Source organism: Manis javanica, chromosome 11 (assembly GCF_040802235.1).
Source record: "Manis javanica isolate MJ-LG chromosome 11, MJ_LKY, whole genome shotgun sequence".
In the NCBI taxonomy this organism is placed as follows: Eukaryota; Metazoa; Chordata; class Mammalia; order Pholidota; family Manidae; genus Manis; species Manis javanica.
The window spans coordinates 25,504,396-25,524,052 of NC_133166.1; the positions used below are offsets into that span (position 1 = coordinate 25,504,396).

A 19,657-nucleotide genomic window follows, 5' to 3' on the forward strand; every position below is an offset into this window, starting at 1 on the left:
GGTGAGATCCCTGGAGGGAAACAAAAACAGCTCTCTCTAGACCATCGAATGGGGGTCCATTCGAAATAAAATTTGAGCCACATATAGGATTTTAGATTTCCTAGTAGGCTTGTTAGAAAGACTAAAAGAGAAAATCAAAAATAATTTAACAATGTATTTCACTTAGTTCACTCTGTCTTAAATATCATTTCAAAATGTAATCAGTATAAAAATCATCATTGAGATATTTTACATTTTTCATACAAATTCTTCAAAATCCAGTATGTAGCTTATACTTACAGAACATCCTACCTCAAGCTAACTATAACTAGTGCCCAGTATACCTCTAGATGATAACGTTATTTTTTGCCTTATCATTTGAAAAACAAATCACAGTCTGTATAGAATTGTGCTCCATTTGTATCCCTCCTTTATAAATTTCTCATCCGAGTTCTCCAATTCCAATATTTTGTAATCTCTCATTATCTTTGTCAGAATCCTCTGCTAAAGCTTACCTAGATGTCTGACCTGATCTCACCTGAAATCCAAGATCTTTTGTCCATTTCTAGTTTTGTCTTATGGTTCATTCTGTCTATTGTGAATATATTTTTTATTGTAGGAAAGAAGTCAGTACTTTCCTTTTGGGTCCACTATTCATATTAGGTGTTCATTAATTCAACAAATAGGAATTGATGATACCTATGTAAATGAGGAACTAGACTGTTGATACATATCTCATGATATAGTAATATAAATAAGCTCTCTGGGCTATACCATCTTTACATGAATTGAAGCTCACATTATAATATTTTGCATGGATACATATATTATGCATCCCCACAGGACCAAGCCATCCAGAGAGGGGTGGCTGAAATCTATCCAGGTACCTTCCAACCTTATGTGATTGTTTTATCACTAAACTTTATAGAGTTTACAACTTTCTGCTTCAAGAAGGCATTGCATTTGGGTGTGAAAAACAAAAGATGGAAACTTAGAAGGGACTCTCTTTTTCAATTCCTAAATTTTACCTCAGGGCAATCATATTTTTTTCTGTTACTCAGTGATCTGATATTTCTTGCTTCTTTAAATCTGCTAGTTCTATGCTAAATGCAGTGAATATAGTAGTAAAACAAACAGATAGTTATATGCTTAGAATGGCCAAAATCGAGAACACTGAGCACACCAAATGCTGGTGAGGATGTGGAGCAGCAGGAGTCCACTCATTGCTGGTGGGGATAAAAAATTGTGCGGCCACTTTAGAAGGTGGTTTGACAGTTTCTTATAAAACTAAGTATACTCTTACTGTATATTCTGTGCTCCTTGATATTTACCCAAATTGTGCTTCTTGGTGTTTTCCCAAAAGAGTTCAAAGCTTTCATCTACACAAAACCTGCACGCAGATGTTTAAAGTAGCTTATTGATAATTGTAAAAACTTGGAAACAGGCATATTGAAGAATGTCCTTCAATAGGTGAATGGGTAAATAAACTGTGGTACATGCAGACAGTGGAATATTATTCATCACTAGAATGAAATGAGCTATTAAACCATGGAAAGACACGGAGGAAACTTAAATGCATATGACTGTGTGAGAGAAGCCAGCTTGAAAATGCTGTGTGCTGTTTGATCACCACTGTGTGACATGCTGGGAAAGGCAAAACTATGGAGACATAAAAATCAGTGGCTGCCAAGGGTGAGTTTTGGGGTGGGGGTGAATAGGAAGAACTTAGAGGGTTTGGGGGGGCAGTGAAAATTCTCTGTATGATAGTATACTAATAGATATAACTCTTTGTACTTTTTGTCCAAACCCATAGAAGGTATAACACCAAGAATGAACTTTAAGGTAAACTATGGACTTTGGGTGATTATGGTATGTTTTTCAGGTTTATCCTTGGCAAAAGTGGCATTCTGAGGTATAAACTTCTAGTTATAAAATAAATAAGTCATAAGGCTTAAAAAGTATAGCATATGGAATATGGTAATACTGTAATAAGTTTGTATGGTGACAAAGGGTAACTACCCTTATCATGGTGAGCATTCCATAATATATATAATTGCTGCATCACTATATTGTACACCTGAAACCAATTATTATATTATGTCAACTATACTTCATTAAAATATTAAAAGAAAAGGAAAAGAAAAAGGTAAGAGAAAAAAGTACCTTCCTGGTGAATAATGTTGCTTACAAAGGAGGCAGTGAGTTTGTAGGGAACTGTGGGTATGTGGGAAATCACTGTACCTTCCTCTCAATTTTGTTGTAAACCTAAAACTTCCCTAAAGAAGTAAATTCTTAAAAAAATGCAGATAGTGTCTCTGAACTCTCATAGCTTACAGTTTAATGGGGATGCATATGAAATATGTGATTATCATAACAACTTTATATAAAAAATTAAAGTGACAATAAATGTAGACTGTTTAGATCATAGTAAATGCAAAATATTTGCAATAAATATAAATGTCTTTTCCCATTTTTCTTTTAAATGGGTATATTTTTTCAGCCTCAACTATGTTTTTCTTCTAAGAACCCTCACATTTTTCCTAAGAACTCATTACTTAGGAATTATTTCATTCTCAGATTCTACACTAGCTGCTATCTACAGCCCATTTAGGCATCTTATTGCATCAAGTAATTATTGAAAATAAACATTATTTTGCACATATTGGAAAAGAGAGTCCCCTTTCTCACTAGGTACTTTTTAATAGGTGTGGTGGTCAGAATTCTAAAGTTCATTTCCCTACCCCACACATCCCTGCCATTGTTCTCTATCCCAGTCCCTGGGCTGTGAGGCTATGAGTATGGTGAAATATCATGTTAGCTGTAATAAGGTTACTGACTTAATCAAAAGGGAGAGTGTGTGTGAGTAATCTAATCACATAAGCTCTGAAAAGCAAAGATTTGTCACAGACTAGTGGTGGAATAGGAACCCAAAGTAATTCAAAATTTGAGAAGAACTTGACAGGTAGTTAGTCACTAGTTTAAGAACATAGGGGGCCGCGTAAGAAAGAGTTCAGGCAACCTCTAGATGCAGAGAGGGTCCTGGCTGACAGCCTGCGAAACAAGCTACCTTAGACCTACTACCACAAGGAACGGAGCTCTGCCAACAGTCTGAGTGAGTTTGGAAGTGGATTCTTACTTAGAGACTTGGTAGAAGACCCATCCCAGCCATCAGCTGGACTTTGGCTTCATGATACCCTAAAAAGAGAACCAGTCAAGCCTACTAGATTTCTGACCTACAGAACTATGGTATTATAAGTGAGAGCTGCTTTAAGCAGCACAGTTTGTGGTAGTTTGTTTCACAGCAGCAGAAAACCGACGCAGTAGGGGTTGTGATTACCCACATGTTGCTACCAATAATAGCTATTATTTAGAGAGTTTATGTAAGTTAGTTAATATGTCAATTAGCTATCGTCACAGAATTGCCACATGACGAAAACCTGTACAGCTTCAATGACTTACAACATTCCAGTTATTTTAACTCATATGCACTGTTCAGCTGTGTTAGTTGGCACTGGCCGAGCACTCTGGTCATTTCTGCCCCTCTTGCTCATGCACCTCATGTTCAGCTGGATGTCATCTTGCTTTCGTTTTCCTTTTCCCTCCCTCTTATATATATTATTCTGTTCTTGGGTGTATAGCAGTCTTATCCCTCACTTTGCCTTCTCCCTCTAGCGAAGGCTCAGATGTCTTTTGTGTTATCACCCAGGCTTCAACACAAAACTGAACACAGCGTGTTTTGTCTTTTACATTTTATCACCAGTTTCTGAGACCTACTGGTTCTAATTAACTCATTCTAATTAGACAGATGTACTTCCAGTCCAATACTAGCATTGCCTATTTTACTGATTGCTGTATGAATACTCTTCCTGAAAGCAATGACAGATTTTGATAGACTGATTGTCAGGTTACTAGTGACATTTGGTTATCTTATTAATACACTGATTGATGTACTAACTGGCTGGTATGGTGATTGTTAAACTGATCTATGTAATGACAATGACTTTCAAATAATACTTACCAATATCCCACTTGGCTGCTGTGTAAGCTGACTGATCCCAGCACTGCCTTTTCCCAAACAAGTCTCCAGTTACGAGTCAGCAATAACTCACCAACTACCTTCATATGTGGTCACCATCAGGTCCTCCAGACTCCAGTTTTTCCCCAGTGGTGAACATGACTGATCAGTCTTGACTGTATTACCCTCAGTGGAGCTCCTAAACAATGATCTTTCCCAAGACTTATAGGAACAGCAACTCTTAATGATAGGAATTGGGGCAAGAACACACTATTTTGTCTTGTAACTGAGAATTGGTTAAATCACTGAAAGCAAAAGGCACAAAGAGGAAAGAGAGGGCAGAAAGGTAACAAAGGGAGATATGAGAGAAAACTGAACATAGAAAATAGTGCCAAGAGGAGGAGATGTAATATCAAGACCTACATGTGTCATGGCCCACCCTGCTCATTCACTCCCAACATCAGTCTCTCTTCTCTTTCTTGGCTCTTGCAAAGAATAGTCCTATTGTAGGAAAAATATTCTTGATAGCCCTGAGAAGACAAGAAGGTCTAGGTAGCAACCTGGATCTCTTGATTAGTCATATAAGTACCATAACAACAATAACAACAACAAATGACTGGTTATTTCTTAGAACTGGTATTTTCTAGGGAGTTGAACTTTTGTGTTGCAATCTGTTATACTGGACAGAATCCATGAAAACAGCTTTCCTCAACTTCCTGTTTATTACCTTGCAACATCTGCATAAAGGAGGAAGAGCAGTCACCTTTATTTTCCTCTGTATTATCTCCATTCTCTTCTCCCATGGCCACCAGACCCTTACCTGGAACACCGGGAATTAAGGGAGGAGGTAACTGCTGGGTCTTGATGTACAAGCTGGTGCAAATGTTGTCTTTGAAGACTGCTAACAGGACAATTGGTGAAATTTATTTGTACAGAAAAACGATTCCCAGGGTCCCTCCAGCTATGCATAATTAAGCTTCTGGGATATCATCCTGGTGTCCTCTAGGGAAGAAGGTGGGTCCACAGAGTTGTGTCCTATAACCCCAAATTTTCATTGTAGACAGAAAGCAGAATTGTAGTTTCATCTAGCAGATGGAAGTCGTGATGTCAAATCACCTTTGTCCTTCCTGATCTTCACCTCAAAAAAGATGATACCATCAAAACTGAATGTGACTTAGTCATTCCTGAATTATGGAGCAAGTAATCTCACTGAATTTCTAGATGAAGTTTGATAATTCCCTGACACTTACCTTTCCTTAGTTTCAAGAGATCACTCATTATAATACTTGACACATGCATTGTGGAACTGATATCTCCTAAATGAGTGCAGTTAATGATTAATTCTTTCACACAGTTAGCTTTTTATCTGTCTCTTAAGTCATCTCCAAAGGTCTTAGTTCTTGCCTCTGAAACAGTACAAGTAAAAAATCTTCTGTTAAGTATCCAGGAAGGAGGTGAAGTCATGGACCTGCAGAAGACATTTTTTCTTCCTTGACTTTCCCCGATCATTGGTACTTAAGTAGATAGAACTATACTCATACCCTGGCAGAGATGAAGATCTGAGGAACTCTCTTATCATACCCTTGTCTCCTAAATTTGTCCTGCAGCCTAACCCACCTGTGAGACTAAAATGAGGATGAGTATGATATGGTCAACCATGTGGGTTACATCTTGGCTTCTGACATTTTAGATTCACTTAAATTCCTGCTGAACTCTCCATCCATAAATCTTACTGAGACACAGTAGGATCTGGGAAATTATGATTAGGAGTCATTCCCTGAGAATGGCTTATGTCTGAATATCTGTGTACTTAAAAACTCTTGTACTAAGTACAGATTTAGAGGTGAGAAGTTGGGAGAGCCATATTTTGAACTCAAAATAAGTAGAAGTAATGAGTGCCTGAGATAATCCACATAATGTCAGGCTGTCCCTCTACTTATGTATCTCTTCGACCCCTTATGGCAACCACATTTTCTCTAGAACTGAAAAAAGTCATTTGTTGAAAGATGCCCCTGTGTTAGAATAATTTCCCAGGTGAGACACAGGACAATTCTCTGGAGAATGGGAGCAGCTATTAAGTCCTTACCAACCAATACTCAGAGCAACACTCGGAGGCAGTGGGCAGGGCACCGGCAGTGTCTGCCATTTCCTTAAGTGTCCGTTTATGGCTCAGTCATACATGTGCTTTCCCAAACCTTATTCATTCCCATCACATCTCTTTCAATACTGCCTGTGAAGTGCAGAATCATAACAGCAGCCTCCCCAGTTCAGAAGCAGGCCCCATCTCATGTACTTAAAGCCGTTCTTTGATGCAGTGTTTTTTTAACAAGGGTCATCCAGTCAGGGCCTATCTCCTCCTGGGTCACAGAGCTCAATCTTCAGAAGAATACGTGTTTTGAAAATACTCAGGCAACCTCCTTATTAACAATATCTTACTTTTTTGAGTTAAAATATTTTCCCCTGGACTTATTCCTTGGCTCTATATCTGAGCTCTGGTGCCACACAGCTTAGGTCCAATGCCTACCCTGTAAAATACACCTTCACTAAAGATTTCGGGAAGTCTTTTTTCTAGGGATTTTTGCTATTTGTCAAACAAGCCTGTTGACATTTACCAGCCTTCTTTTTTGTGGAGCTTGATTCCTGTCATCCTTCAGGATCCACGTTAGTCTGTGCAGGCCCATCTTCTAAACTTTCCTCTGGACAGTCCATATCATCTTGTCCACTTTAAATATGCTTCTTTACTATTCACTGTCACCACCTGTCAGTTTGGTCATAAGTGCTAGAAATCTAAGGATCTAAATTCCTAAGTTTACTACAAAAGTAAATTTGTCTATGAGTTTATTCATAACAGCGATACTGTCTGAGGAGTTGAGCTATAAAATAAAAACTTATTGGCATTCTTCAATTGGATATAGAGACCCCCAGGTCCTTTAAACATTTTTAATTGCTCTGAATATCTAATTGAATACTCATAATATCTAATAAGTATCTTTAGATATACATCACATTTCATTTACCCTATAAAAATCTGCATTTCCTGAGAAGGAACCCAGCAATTATTTGTTAATTAACTGAAAGAAATTTTTCTGCCTATCACCTACAATGAGTTGATTTTATATTTGGAGGAAGAGTAGTCTGCTAACTTTCAGATCATACCATGGTTTTTCTGTGTTTTTCTAGTACTCCTGACTCTGATCATTTTTAAGGCTGTTTTTTTTCTTTCATCCGTAGGAATGGACACCTAATCTTTTATTTCCTATCTCAAATTCAATATCCTTATGGTAAATTAGCCCTTAAATTAAAGTCCATCCTATATAATTGTAGTATTTTTTGGAAGAGAGGATGGTTCTTGCGAAGGCATTATATTCTTATAAACCATTGGATCTTCTGTAACTGCATATTGTTTATTCATCTTAGTAGGCAGTAGTGAATTTATTTATCATGAATTTATTCTCCATAAAGTATTTTTTACAGTCTTCAGTGATGATAAGCTTAATTACAGACTTCACTGGTTTATCCTGTATGGAGGAGATTCACTGATGGGCTGGCGAAGTCTACCCTGCTTATGAACACAACATATTTGCAGCGTTCTGTTGGAGATAACAGTTGCAAATAGGTTGCTAATGGTACTCAGTATGTTAGCACTAGAAGACCTATATGAGATCTACAGGAAACTCTCATTTTTGTGATGATAGTAGCATACACCTAAGGAAGTGATGTGCTTATGTTGATTGATAAAATGGATTTTAAAGAAAAATAAATGTCTAGGTGGATTTCAGCCATTTGTATTTCTTCTTGTAGATAGAGATACTCTTTATCTCTCCCCCCAGTTATGCTGTTGCTGTGTTCATCTCACAACCTCTTCTCAATGAATTTATTCCTCAGTTACTTTCAAATAAGGAATGAATTGCCTAAACAAGGGCAATCACTTCATAAATCACTGACTAAATGATCAGTCAGACTTGCTTTCCTGACATTGTTAGTTTTCATTTCTTGTATTTTGGGAAAATAAGCAGTAATTTATCTAAAAGTACTTTGTAGCCTTTAAATATTCATTGGAGCCAATTTACCACTATAACTGAGATGATAGGGTTATTAAACTATTTTTTATAACTGACTGAAACTTAACTGTAGCTAGTTTAAGCAAAATAAAAATATCAAGAGTTTTATTAGGCTGTGGCATCAAAGAGGGTGTTGAACTATCCTTGTTATTAAGCCTCAGTAAAACACAGAACCAGGGACTTGAGGGCTCTAGTGAATATTTCATTTCCTTATTTATGATTTTCTCTTAATGCTTATTATAGTCTGAGATCATTCATCTGATGGAGAACATGACTATTAACAATTCTAAGCATTTCATCTTGCTACTTCTACCACATGAAATCATAACTGTTTTTCATGATTTTATTTTGAAAAATCCTGAAAAGATTCAGACTGGCTTACCTGTTAGGGAGTAGGGGCTTGGAGATAAAATGGAAAATATCACCTCCTATAAGAAACTACATTTTTTAGTAGAAGGGAGAGACATTCTCAGAAGAAGGGGTAAGTGTTGCTTCTATAAGCATAATGGAATATAGGGCAGAAAATAGAGTCCACTAAGGACAGACTATTTCAGTAGAGTGTAGCTTACACTAGTCCTAGAATTAGAAGATATGGATTTGAATGACGGTTATGCCACTTATAAACTTCATGTTGTTGGATAAGATACTTAGCTTTTCTTATTTTAAACTTCCCCATCTATAAAGTAGTGATAATAATATCTACCTCATTATACTATTTTGAATAAAATATTGTGGTTGAGTGGTTAGAGTAGAAGTTGAGAGACACATATTTGGTTTCATGGACAATTGGAAATAGGACGTAACTTCCCATCACACACTCATGCACATTCACACTCAGAATTTAATATTCAAGCTGTGTTACTTGGATGTCAGGGAGTGACAAGGATGAAAAAATTGAGTAAAACATAAAAGTTGTTTTCTTTTTATAAGCTCAGACCTTTCACAACTATATTGCTTGGTAAAATAGGAAAGACATGAGTTGTAGGATTTCTTATGTTGGACTCCATATAAGCAAAACATGAGGCAGAGACTCAGATGTATGTAATGGAGAAATGGATGCTTTCAGAAGAGAGGGATCAAAGGAAACAGGGTGGGAAAGGGAAGGAGATAAGCAAGGACACAGTCCAGCTGTAGTTCAGCTTTAGAAGGCAAGAGGGTTGGCATTTGTGGTCTGCTTCCTGGGGACCAGAGGGCATAATCTTGGTAAGGCAGTGTTTCGAACTGAAATGAAGAAAATAACCTGAAGAACACAGCAAATGTGAGCGAGGAGCAAGGGGTGGGTTCACAGTTTGTAAAGTATCTGGACAAAGCACCAGTGACATCAGTGCCACCTGCTGTGCAGTTCTGTCTCCTGGCTCACCTAATTCTTTCTCTGCCCTGCTTAAGATGTAAAGACATAGCCTCATCCTTTGAGGAGATTTTGACTTAAGCCACAAGTCCCTTCCTCATTCATTAGAAAATTTCAATCAAGTAAGAAATATTATTTTATTTCTTAAGACATTTCACACTTGTAAAATAGAATCAGGATATATGTACGGGAAGCAACTACTCTTCAAAAAATGTGTAAACGTATTCCTTCAGTTCCTCAGACCTTGTTCATACCAAAAGGAGGGAGAGGAAACTATCTTTACCACTCAGGTAGAGTAGTAGACCCAGCAGCCGCTCTGGAGATGGCCCCAACAGCAGAGCTAAAGTCAGGGCAGTAGGATAAGAAAGAAGGCAAAGATGGAAGGAGGTGCTATGTCCTAACAGCTTTCACAGACAACTTTTTCTTAAGTAAATACTGCCTTGGGGAATCAATATAAGTTTATAGTAATTGAGACAAAATCATGTTCATTTAATGGAGGCAGGGGTAACCAACGAGATGGTTAGGATGATAAGCAATTACAACAATGATCAAGGAAGAATTCATACTTCTTTTCAGGAAAATTCCAGAGCTCCAATAACCAAACATTTGTGTGAATATCTGTGGGGAGATTCATGGGAGGCTAGATAATGGATTGGATATTCAGACCAAACTTCACTCCATTTCACCCAAAGTACATCCTTATGATGTTTTTCTTAGCTGCCACCTTTCTAAGCCCAAAGAAATATATGTAAAATACATTATAGGCACACCTGTTAACACCTAGGGTATTGTCATTAAAATTGTGTGGCAAACAGAGATATTCAGTATATAGAAAAAAAATTTTTTCAATGCACAAACTGTACTAGGCCAAAGATCTAGATTTAAAGAGAAATGTTAGAGCAATCTGTAGCTCTGCTTCAACATTTATTTTACCAAGAGATCTGATTATAAGTATTTGAAATGAGACTTCTTTGCTCCCCTACCAAAAACTAGAGTTCTCACATTCTGTGAGAGGGGGTATGATGGTCAGAGATCAGACCCCAATTTTATGGATAGTAAAAAAGGTGAAGAATACCACTTTGGATATGCCTGGTTCTGACACTATAGAGTATAAGATACATTAGTGGAGGGAACAGAAAATACATATAACTCATAATGAGGTGCACAGTGTGGAACCTGCTTCCCAAACAATGAATCAGAGACAGTCCAATCATTGTGACATAGAAAACCAAGATACAGCAGATATGAGAGACACAGGTGTTGAGGCCTTGGCCCTCTTCTCTGGAGGAGATGCTCAGGACACTTTTGAGTATCAACACATCAGAAATAAATATAATCAGAGAATCTAACACAAATATGAGGACTACAAGCACAGTTGGATATAGTTGATTGAAGATGGTGATGGCGTCAGCACAGGCCAGTTTGATGACAGCTGATGAAGGCAGAAAGGAAAGGACATGGGTTTGACAATAGGAAAAAACATGAGGGGTGAGATTAGAGGGAAAACAGGTACAAATCCCCTCATTAGAACTCCCAGCCCAGTTTTCAGCACTTAAGTGTTAGTGATTTTAGAGGCATATCTAAGGGGGTTTCAAATGGCAATAAAATGATCACAGGCCATAGCAAGCAAAACACCACACTCCGCAAAGGAGAGTGAGTGTAAAGAGTAGGTTTGAGAAGAGCAGGCTACAGTCTCCATCTCCCTGTGATCTAACCAGAGACCTCCCTGCACAGAGGCATTGTGGCCAAGGCCAGCCCTAGGTCGTGGCTGCCAGCACAGCCAAGAAGTACACACACTCATGAACTGTGATCTTCCTTAAGGAGAAGGAGGGTACTGTTGCCAAAAGGACAGAGATGTCGATGAAAAAGAAGGCATGGAAATCCAGTGATGCAGTGCCACCAAACCTGGAAAGCTCATTGACAATGAGTATTTGGAGTTGCTGTTGGGTCATATGTTGGGTTTATCCAGACAGATGTCCTTTTTCTCAGTTATTACCACAGAAATGCAGCTCTGCTTTCAAGGTATCATTCCAACTACACTGTCTGAGAATTCTTTATTAAAGATAATGACATCAGTGTAAGCTATTGTTTCTCAAAACATATTCTTAGGACAACCTGTATCTTTTGTGTTCTTAACAGCATATTTCGGGGATCATCCCCCAGCTACTTAATCAAATCCTTGGAGTTTCATGTCTGCATTTTAACAAGCTCCCCAGGAAATTTTTGATGCACATTACAACTTAGAAACCATTTCCTTTAACTATACAAACTTCGCAGAAGAATCCATACTGGAGGGATTTCAAGGAACTCATCCTGTAAACCTGTAATTGCCTTCACAGTAGTAGTGATTCCTAACTACATTATCCTGTATATATATGACTTCTTTGAATTCCCAACAAAAGTCCCAGGGATCTAAGGAAAAGAAGTATGGGGAAAAAAAGCTTTGCCACTATCACTGTTGCTAAGGAGCAGACATACGAGGAAGGGATGCTGTGCCTGCCAATTTCATGAATTAGTGCTCGGGAGACAAAAATGTTTGCATTTAGTGTAGTGCTTGTCCTAGGTACTCCAGAACTACTCACAACTCACTACCACAGCCCAGACTAATGGAAAGTCAGGTGATTATACACCCTTGGGCTGGAGTAAATGGTTAGGCCAGTCGAGGACATGCCTTGTAATAGAGTTTATCCTTCAGTTTGAAAAAATTTACCTTATTCCCATGTACAAGCACATGTCATTTTATTCTGCTCCACTTCAGTGTGCCTTGCAGATACTGCATTTTTTACAAATTGAAGGTTTGTGGCAACCCTGTGTCAAGCAAGTGTATTGGTACCATTTTTTCCAATAGTATTTGCCCACTTAATGTGTCCATGTCACACTTTGGTAATTCACACAATATTTCAAATTCTTCCATTCTTATTATGTTTTTACAATGATCTGTGGGCAATGATCTTTGATATCACTCTTGTAATTGTTTTGGGGTGCTGGTAACCGTGCCCATGTAAAATGACACCCTTAATAATGTGTGTGTTCTGCCTACTCCACCTACCATCTGTTGTCCCCTCTCTCTCCCTCTCCTCGGGTCTCCCTGCTCCCTGAGACTGCAAATAAAGAGGCCAGCTAATGTCCCTACAATGGCATCTCAGTGTTTAAGCAAAAGGAAGAGTAGCACATCTCTCACTTTAAATCGAAAGCTAAAAATGAGGAAGCCTCCCAAAAGCCAAGACAGGCCAGAAGCTAGGCTTCATGCACCAAACAGGTAGCCAAGTTGTGATGCAAAGGAAAAGTTCTCAATGAAATTAGAAGTTCTACTCCAGTGAACACATGAATTACAAGAAAGTGGAACAGCCTTGTTGCTGACATGGAAAAAGTTTTAGTGATCTGGACAGAGCAAACCAGCCACAACATTCCCATAAGCCAAAGCCTAATCCAGAGCTAGGCCCTAACTCTGTTCAACTCTGTGAAGGTTGAGAGAGGAAAGCTGCAGAAGAAAAGTCTGAAGCAGAAGTTGGTTCATGAAGTTTAAAGAAAGAAGCCGCCTCCATAACATCAAAGTGCAAAGTGAAGCAGCAAGTGCTTATGTACAAGATGCAGATTCTCCATATCTAGCTAAGATCATTAATGAAGGTGGCTACACTAAACAACAGATTCTCAGTGTGGACAAAACAGACTTGTATTGGAAGAGATGCCATCTAGGACTTACATAACTAGAGAGAAGTCAATGCCTGGCTTCAAAGCTTTGAAGGACAGGCTGACTCATTAGGAGCTAATAAAGCTGGTGTCTTTAAGTTGAAGCGAATGCTCATTTCCCATTCCAAATGCACTAAGTCTGCTCTGCCTGTGCTCTATAAGTGGAACAACAAAGCCCAAATGACAACCCATATTTACAACGTGGTTAATTGAATATTTTAAGCCTACTGTTGAGACCTGCTGCTCAGAAAGAAAAAAAAATGAAGATTCCTTTCAAAATGTACTGCTCTTTGACAGCACACCTGGTCACCCAAGAGCTCTGATGGAGGTGGACAATGAGATTAGTGTTGTTTTCATGCCTGCAAACACAACATCCATTCTGCAGCCCACGGATCAGGAGTACTTATAACTTTCAAATCTTACTATTTAAGAAATCTATTTTGTAAGGCTGTAGCTACCATAGATACTGATTCCTCTGATGGATCTGCATGACGCACACTGAAATGGAAAGGATTCACCATTGTGGATGTAACTAAGAATACTCATGGTTCGTGGGAAAAGGCTCCAATAACAGCATTAACAGGAGTTTGCAAGAAGCTGATTCCAGCTCTTATGGTGACTTTGAAGGGCTCACGTCTTCAGGGGAGGAAATAACTGCAGATGTGTTGGGACTGGCACGAGAGCTGGAATTAGAAGTGGAGCCTTAAGATATAAGTGAATTGCTGCAGTCTCATGATAAAACTTTAACTGATTAGTTGCTGTTTCTTGTGGATAAGCAAAGAAAGTGATTTCTGCAAGTGGAATATATTCCTAGTGAAGATTGTTGAAATGAGAACAAAGGATTTAGAATATTACATAAACTTAGTTGATAATGCAGCAGGGTTTGAGAGGGCTTACTCCATTTTGAAAAGCTCTACTGTGGGTAAAATGTTATCAGACAACCATCACGTGCTACAGATAAATTGTCCATGAAAGGAAGAGACAATCAATGTGGCAAACTTCATTGTTGTCTTATTTCAAAAAATTGCCACAACCACCCAGCTTTCAGCAACCACCACCCTGATCAGTCAGCAGCCATCAACACTGAGGCAAGACCCTCCACCAGCAAAAATATTATGATTTGATGAAAGTTCATTTGGTCCAATTTTTTGCAGTAAATATTTTTAAATTAAGACACTTGCATTGATTTTTTTATACATAATGCAATTGTACACTTAAATGACTAAAGTACAGCATAAACATAACTTTCTATATGCACAAGGAAACCAAAAAAGGCATATGACTCACTTTATTGTGATGTTCACTCCTTTATGGTGGTAGGGAACTGAACCCACAGGATCTCCAAGGTATGCCTGTTGTTTCTTTCTCTCTCTCTGTTAGTTTTCAGTCGGCCCGCTATAATATCTCCCCAGAACCTGACTTTTCTCTTTTTTCTCATTTTATTTTGCCAGTGTAAGCCACCAACCACCCTTAAGATAGTCCCAAAGAAAATCATCCTCTTACCTTGGACCTGTACAGATGAGATCTAGCTGCAAGATTCCAGCAGTGAAGAGGTGCCAGACAACTGCGCACAAGGCATTGATTCAGCCCTTTTTGACTGACCCTAAAGGATAGAAAATTGACAGAATCCCTTCTTATTCTCCATGTTTTGTCTTCAAGAATAAAAGACAAATACCAAAATTCAGTGCTTATTGAAAATATAATGAGTATCATTTATTCTTCAGTCACTGAATGCAAAGATAGTCTCACGTATCTGCTCCTCTTCTTATCTATTCTAAATACAACTTAATTTCCCTACTTCTTTCACCCTTTAGCCATGATCTTTAACCCAATCTGTTAATGCAATTTTGTGTAGAATTCTCTCTCATAAAAAAAAATACATAACACAAATAGTGAATCACTACAGAGAAAGCTATTCAAAGTGGAAGGGATCAGTTCTTTTTTGCCAGTAACCTTTAATTCAGTTTCCTTTTCTTTATTCACAAGAATTCCATGAAGGTCTACACTTCATGCTGTGGAAAATTCATGTCTTCAGCTAAGAGCTTCTCTTGGTTTTTGAGAATAAGGACCTTGAAGGAATATACAAAAGATAAAGAAAGACCATAGGAAAAGGAAAAGGTTACAGGTTGAGGGTAGAATCAGGGAGAAAAATCTGTAGTTGAGTATGTTGAAATTCAGGTCCTTCTACCATTTATAGCTATAATTCTTCCCTGACTCATATAAATTAAGTGGTACTTCTGTGTTCATCCTCTAGGAAGGATATGAAGCATAGGAGGTCAGCCTATTCATACCACTGGGCATGGCAGATCTTAGGTACTCATGCCCAATCTCTTCCCAAGTACAGACAGATCTGTGCACTCATTGAGAGCATTTGGCTTTAAGGATCCTTCTCTTCTTCCTCTGTTTCCTGTCTAGTCAGCATATAGAGGAGTCTCTCAGTACCCTCTCTCTGCATCTGCTGGACATTTCCCCATAGTCTTGATTGTTGAAGATGAGGAACAGGGGTCTTGGGTCCTGCCTGAAGACTCAGATCATATGGCTCCTTCCCAAAGTTTGCTAAGAGACTCTAGTCAGTGACATTATCAATGCCAAAAGCACCTCCCCAGAGTTTTTCCATTTTCTGCCAACTGGGATTTTGAGAAATATTTTCTGTATCCTAACCACTCCTGTGAAGGAGATTGACCACTTAATTAATCCCCCCAGAGTCTTAAAGCACCTTCTCTGAATAAGATATGGATCTAATAGGGTCCCAGGTGACAGCTTTGTATGTGAGAAATCAGAGTGCTTGTTTTTGTGGCCCCAGGAAACCCTGGTATCACCTTTGGGAAGTCATTTATCCTCCACATCTACTTTAAAGGCCAAACCTTTCCCAGTTGCTCTCAGGAGGAAACATGCCTCTTCTTGGCCTAAATCTTTTGGATGTTAATTATATTTTCTGCTTGGTTTATCTCAAAGCTAGCTTGAAAGCAAAAATTTAGATGGACTAGAGTCACTATGGTAAAAGCCAGTCAGCCCCCCCTAGTACCCAACTTGAACCCGTAATCTGCAATCCTCATTATATTCTTTTATTGGGAAATTTTTATTTTTTATTTTTTATTGGGAATTTTTCTCTTTTCCTAGAAATGCAGTGAACATAATTACAGCACAGTGCTTCAGCTAAGTACACCCCCTCACCTTGGTCCCAGGGAGGATAATATCTGTAGTTTCCCCTTCAACCTGATAGGAACCATCTACCTGTTACTGATTTTAGGGAAAAATAAATGTATATTACCAAAAGAACAAATTTCCTGTCTCTGAAGTAGTATTTCAGTTTTTTTCATGCTTTGTTAGGCTCAAAATAATGTTTAATGCAAATCGGAGGTGCAGATGATTCCTGCTTAAACCATCAACCAGTAACTAGCTATTGTGTGCTGAATGGTGTCAATCCCCAAACGTTCATATGTTGAAATCCTAACTCTCAGTACCTCAGAATGTAACTGTATTTGGAGATAAGGTCTTTACTGAGGTGACAATTAAAATGAGGCTGTTAGAGTGGGCCCTGATCCAATCTGACTAGTGTCCTTGTCAGAAGAGGAAATTGGGGCACAGAGAGACACCAGTGGGCACAGAGTAAAAACTATATGGAGACAGAGGGAGAAGTTGGCCATCTACAAGCCAAGGTAAGAGACTCCAGAAGAAACCAACCCTGCCATTACCTTGTTCCCAGATTTCTACCTTCCAGAACTATGAGGAAACAATTTCTATTCTTAGACCACTTGCAGTCTATGGCAGTTTGTTACGGCAGCCCTAGAAAACAAGTACATAGCAATAGAAATGTGGAATGTTACATAACCTCTTTAATACTAAATATATATTTAGGTAGAAACTTAATTTTAAAATATACAGGACTGGATGCTAGAAATTACAAAACACTGATTAACAATATAGTAAGTTTCCCAAAATGACCTATAGATTTAATGCAATTTCTGTCAAAATCTCAACAAAAATTTTTAGAGTTAGACTTATTCTAACATGTATATGGAAAGACAAAGGATCTAAATAGCTTAAACAATTTGGAAAAGAATAAAAGGGGATGAATAACTCTATTAAATGTTAAGGTTTATTATATAGCTATAGTAATCAATATACCACTAGAACACTTCAGGGTGGCCTAAGTAAAAAATGAGTGATAGCACCAGATGCTGTCTTAGCTTTTGCTTCTGGAGAACCTATCCTGTGTCAAGAACATAGTCAGTTATCAGGTATCATGACCATCTGTGAAAGTACAAATTTCGTTTTCATTACTTAACAAGAATATATGTGTTCTGGATAGAGAGCTACTGTAGGGAATAAACTATGTCATCCCACAGGTGATATCATGACTGTTTCTGCTAACAAGATAAATGTAACTATATGAAAGGGTACATCCAACTGTGGTTATAATTGCCAAGGTCACTCTGAGATGATAAAAGGATGTAGGACATAAAAATAGTTCTTGATTCCAACCTCACAATATAAGCAAAATTCATTTTGTGTTGAAGTTAAAACAAAGCTATTGTAAGATAACAAGGATTTTTATTCATTAATTTTGAATTTAAGATTTCTTAAATATTACACACAAACAAGAACCATAAATAAATCAACATTAAAAATAACTTATTTTGTGAAAAAAAGTCATTATTAAGAAAATTTTAAAAACATCTATCAAGTAGTGAAGATACTTGCCATAACTATATTTAACATAAGACTCATATCAATGATTTATAAATAACACCTGAAAATCAATAAGAAAATGACAAACAACTGGCTTTTTCTTAATGGGCAAAACACTGTAACAGGTACTTCACAAAAGAAGAAAGTGGCCAATAAATAAATATATGAAAGTGTGTGCAACATTATTAGTCATCAGGGAAATGCAAATTAAAAATCACGGGGAGGTACCACTACACACTCAGTACAATGGCTTTTTAAAAATCCTGAAAATACCTAATATGAAAGATACAAACTAATTGAGACTTTTGTACTGCTAGTGGAAGATGAAATTACATAATCACTTTAGAAAGTGTTTGACAATATCTACTAAAGATGAGCCTATTTTTTTCCAAGGTATCTTATTGCATATTAGTAGACCCAAACGAAATTCATACCTGTATGCACAAAGCAGTCAATTAAGCATGTATCAGAATGATCAGAGTAGCATTATTTGCATTAGATTCAACTATTACAATTCATGAGTAGAAAAGTAAATATGGGGTGTACACCTACAGTGGAATACCATACAGAAATGAAAATGAACAATTCACTGCTACCTGCAGACACACAGCTATCATTCACAAACTTGATGATGAGCATAGGTACCAAACAAAAGAACACACAGGTATGATTCCACTCATACAAAGGTCACAACTAGGTCAGGCTCATCTAGAAGGTGGACTGTTGCTGTGCTGGCAAAATTCTGTTTCTTGTTCTGGGTGCCAATTACAATGGTGAATTTATTTTGCAACAAATTCATTGTGCCAGACCTTTATGATTCAGTCTCTTTCTTTATGTTAATTAGCTTCAATACATTTTTTATTTTTAAAGAAGTACTCATTGAAGCCTTTCCTGATTTTCACTTTCGGTTTACCCATAGTACACTTTCACAGTACTGTTTCCTTCCTCACTGTATCAATAATTAAATAATTAAATAAAATTAATTTAGCCTGTAATTAAATCGAATCTCATCTTTCCCTTAATGAAAAAAACAAATGTATCTTGTGTTTATTTATATATCCTCTACATATACATCTTTGATTAAAATCTAATGTAATCAATTTTTGAAAACTTCTTACTAAGTAGAATAGTGTTCATGAGTGTTTTAAATCCAGAAATGAAAATTCATCTCCACAAAGACACATTAAATTGCCTGTGACATCATCTGCTTGCAGTAGCAGAAACTGGGGAATATGACATTGATTCCATAGTTTAATCACTTGGATATTATTGTGCTACAAAATTATGAAAGATGGATTCTGTATTTCAAGTAGCTCACTGTTTAATGGGGGAAGATAGTCTAAACTATAAATAATTAAAATAACTGATCGTAACAGGGGTGATAATAGTTGACGTTGATTGCTTATTGCATACCGAGTATTGTTTTAAGTGATTTATATTTAAACCTCACAACTCTATTCACTGATAATTTCCAATACATGTGTTGTAGAGATAAAGAACATAAGGTACAGTGAGGTTACATACCTTGCCCAAAGTACAGCAAGAGCCAGAGGCACAGTGTATATCAAGGACTTAAGTTCCTACATTCATGCTTTTCATGACATGTGTACTGTGTTGCCATTTTTCTATGGGAGTAGAGAGACCCCTGGTTTCCAGATAATCAACAGTATGATTTCTGTCCTCTGTATCTTAAAAAGGACTCCCTTCTTTGCTCTGTCTTCTTATGGAACATGTGGGAATGGAGGATGTTGACAATAATGGGTAATCAGGGCTGGGAAAGGGGAGCTCCCTCCCATGAGACAGGGCTCCGGGCTCCCTCTGGCTGCCGCCAGACATCACAACCAGTGGGAAAAGGATGGGGTGGGGGGACGC

At 37.7% G+C, this 19,657-nt stretch overlaps 1 pseudogene; it reads right to left on the reverse strand.

The window, feature by feature from the left end:
* Window positions 1-10,449: 10,449 nt before the first annotated feature.
* LOC108407203 (olfactory receptor 51B5-like) lies at window positions 10,450-13,614 on the reverse strand (annotated as a pseudogene).
* Between the last annotated feature and the right edge of the window lie 6,043 nt (window positions 13,615-19,657).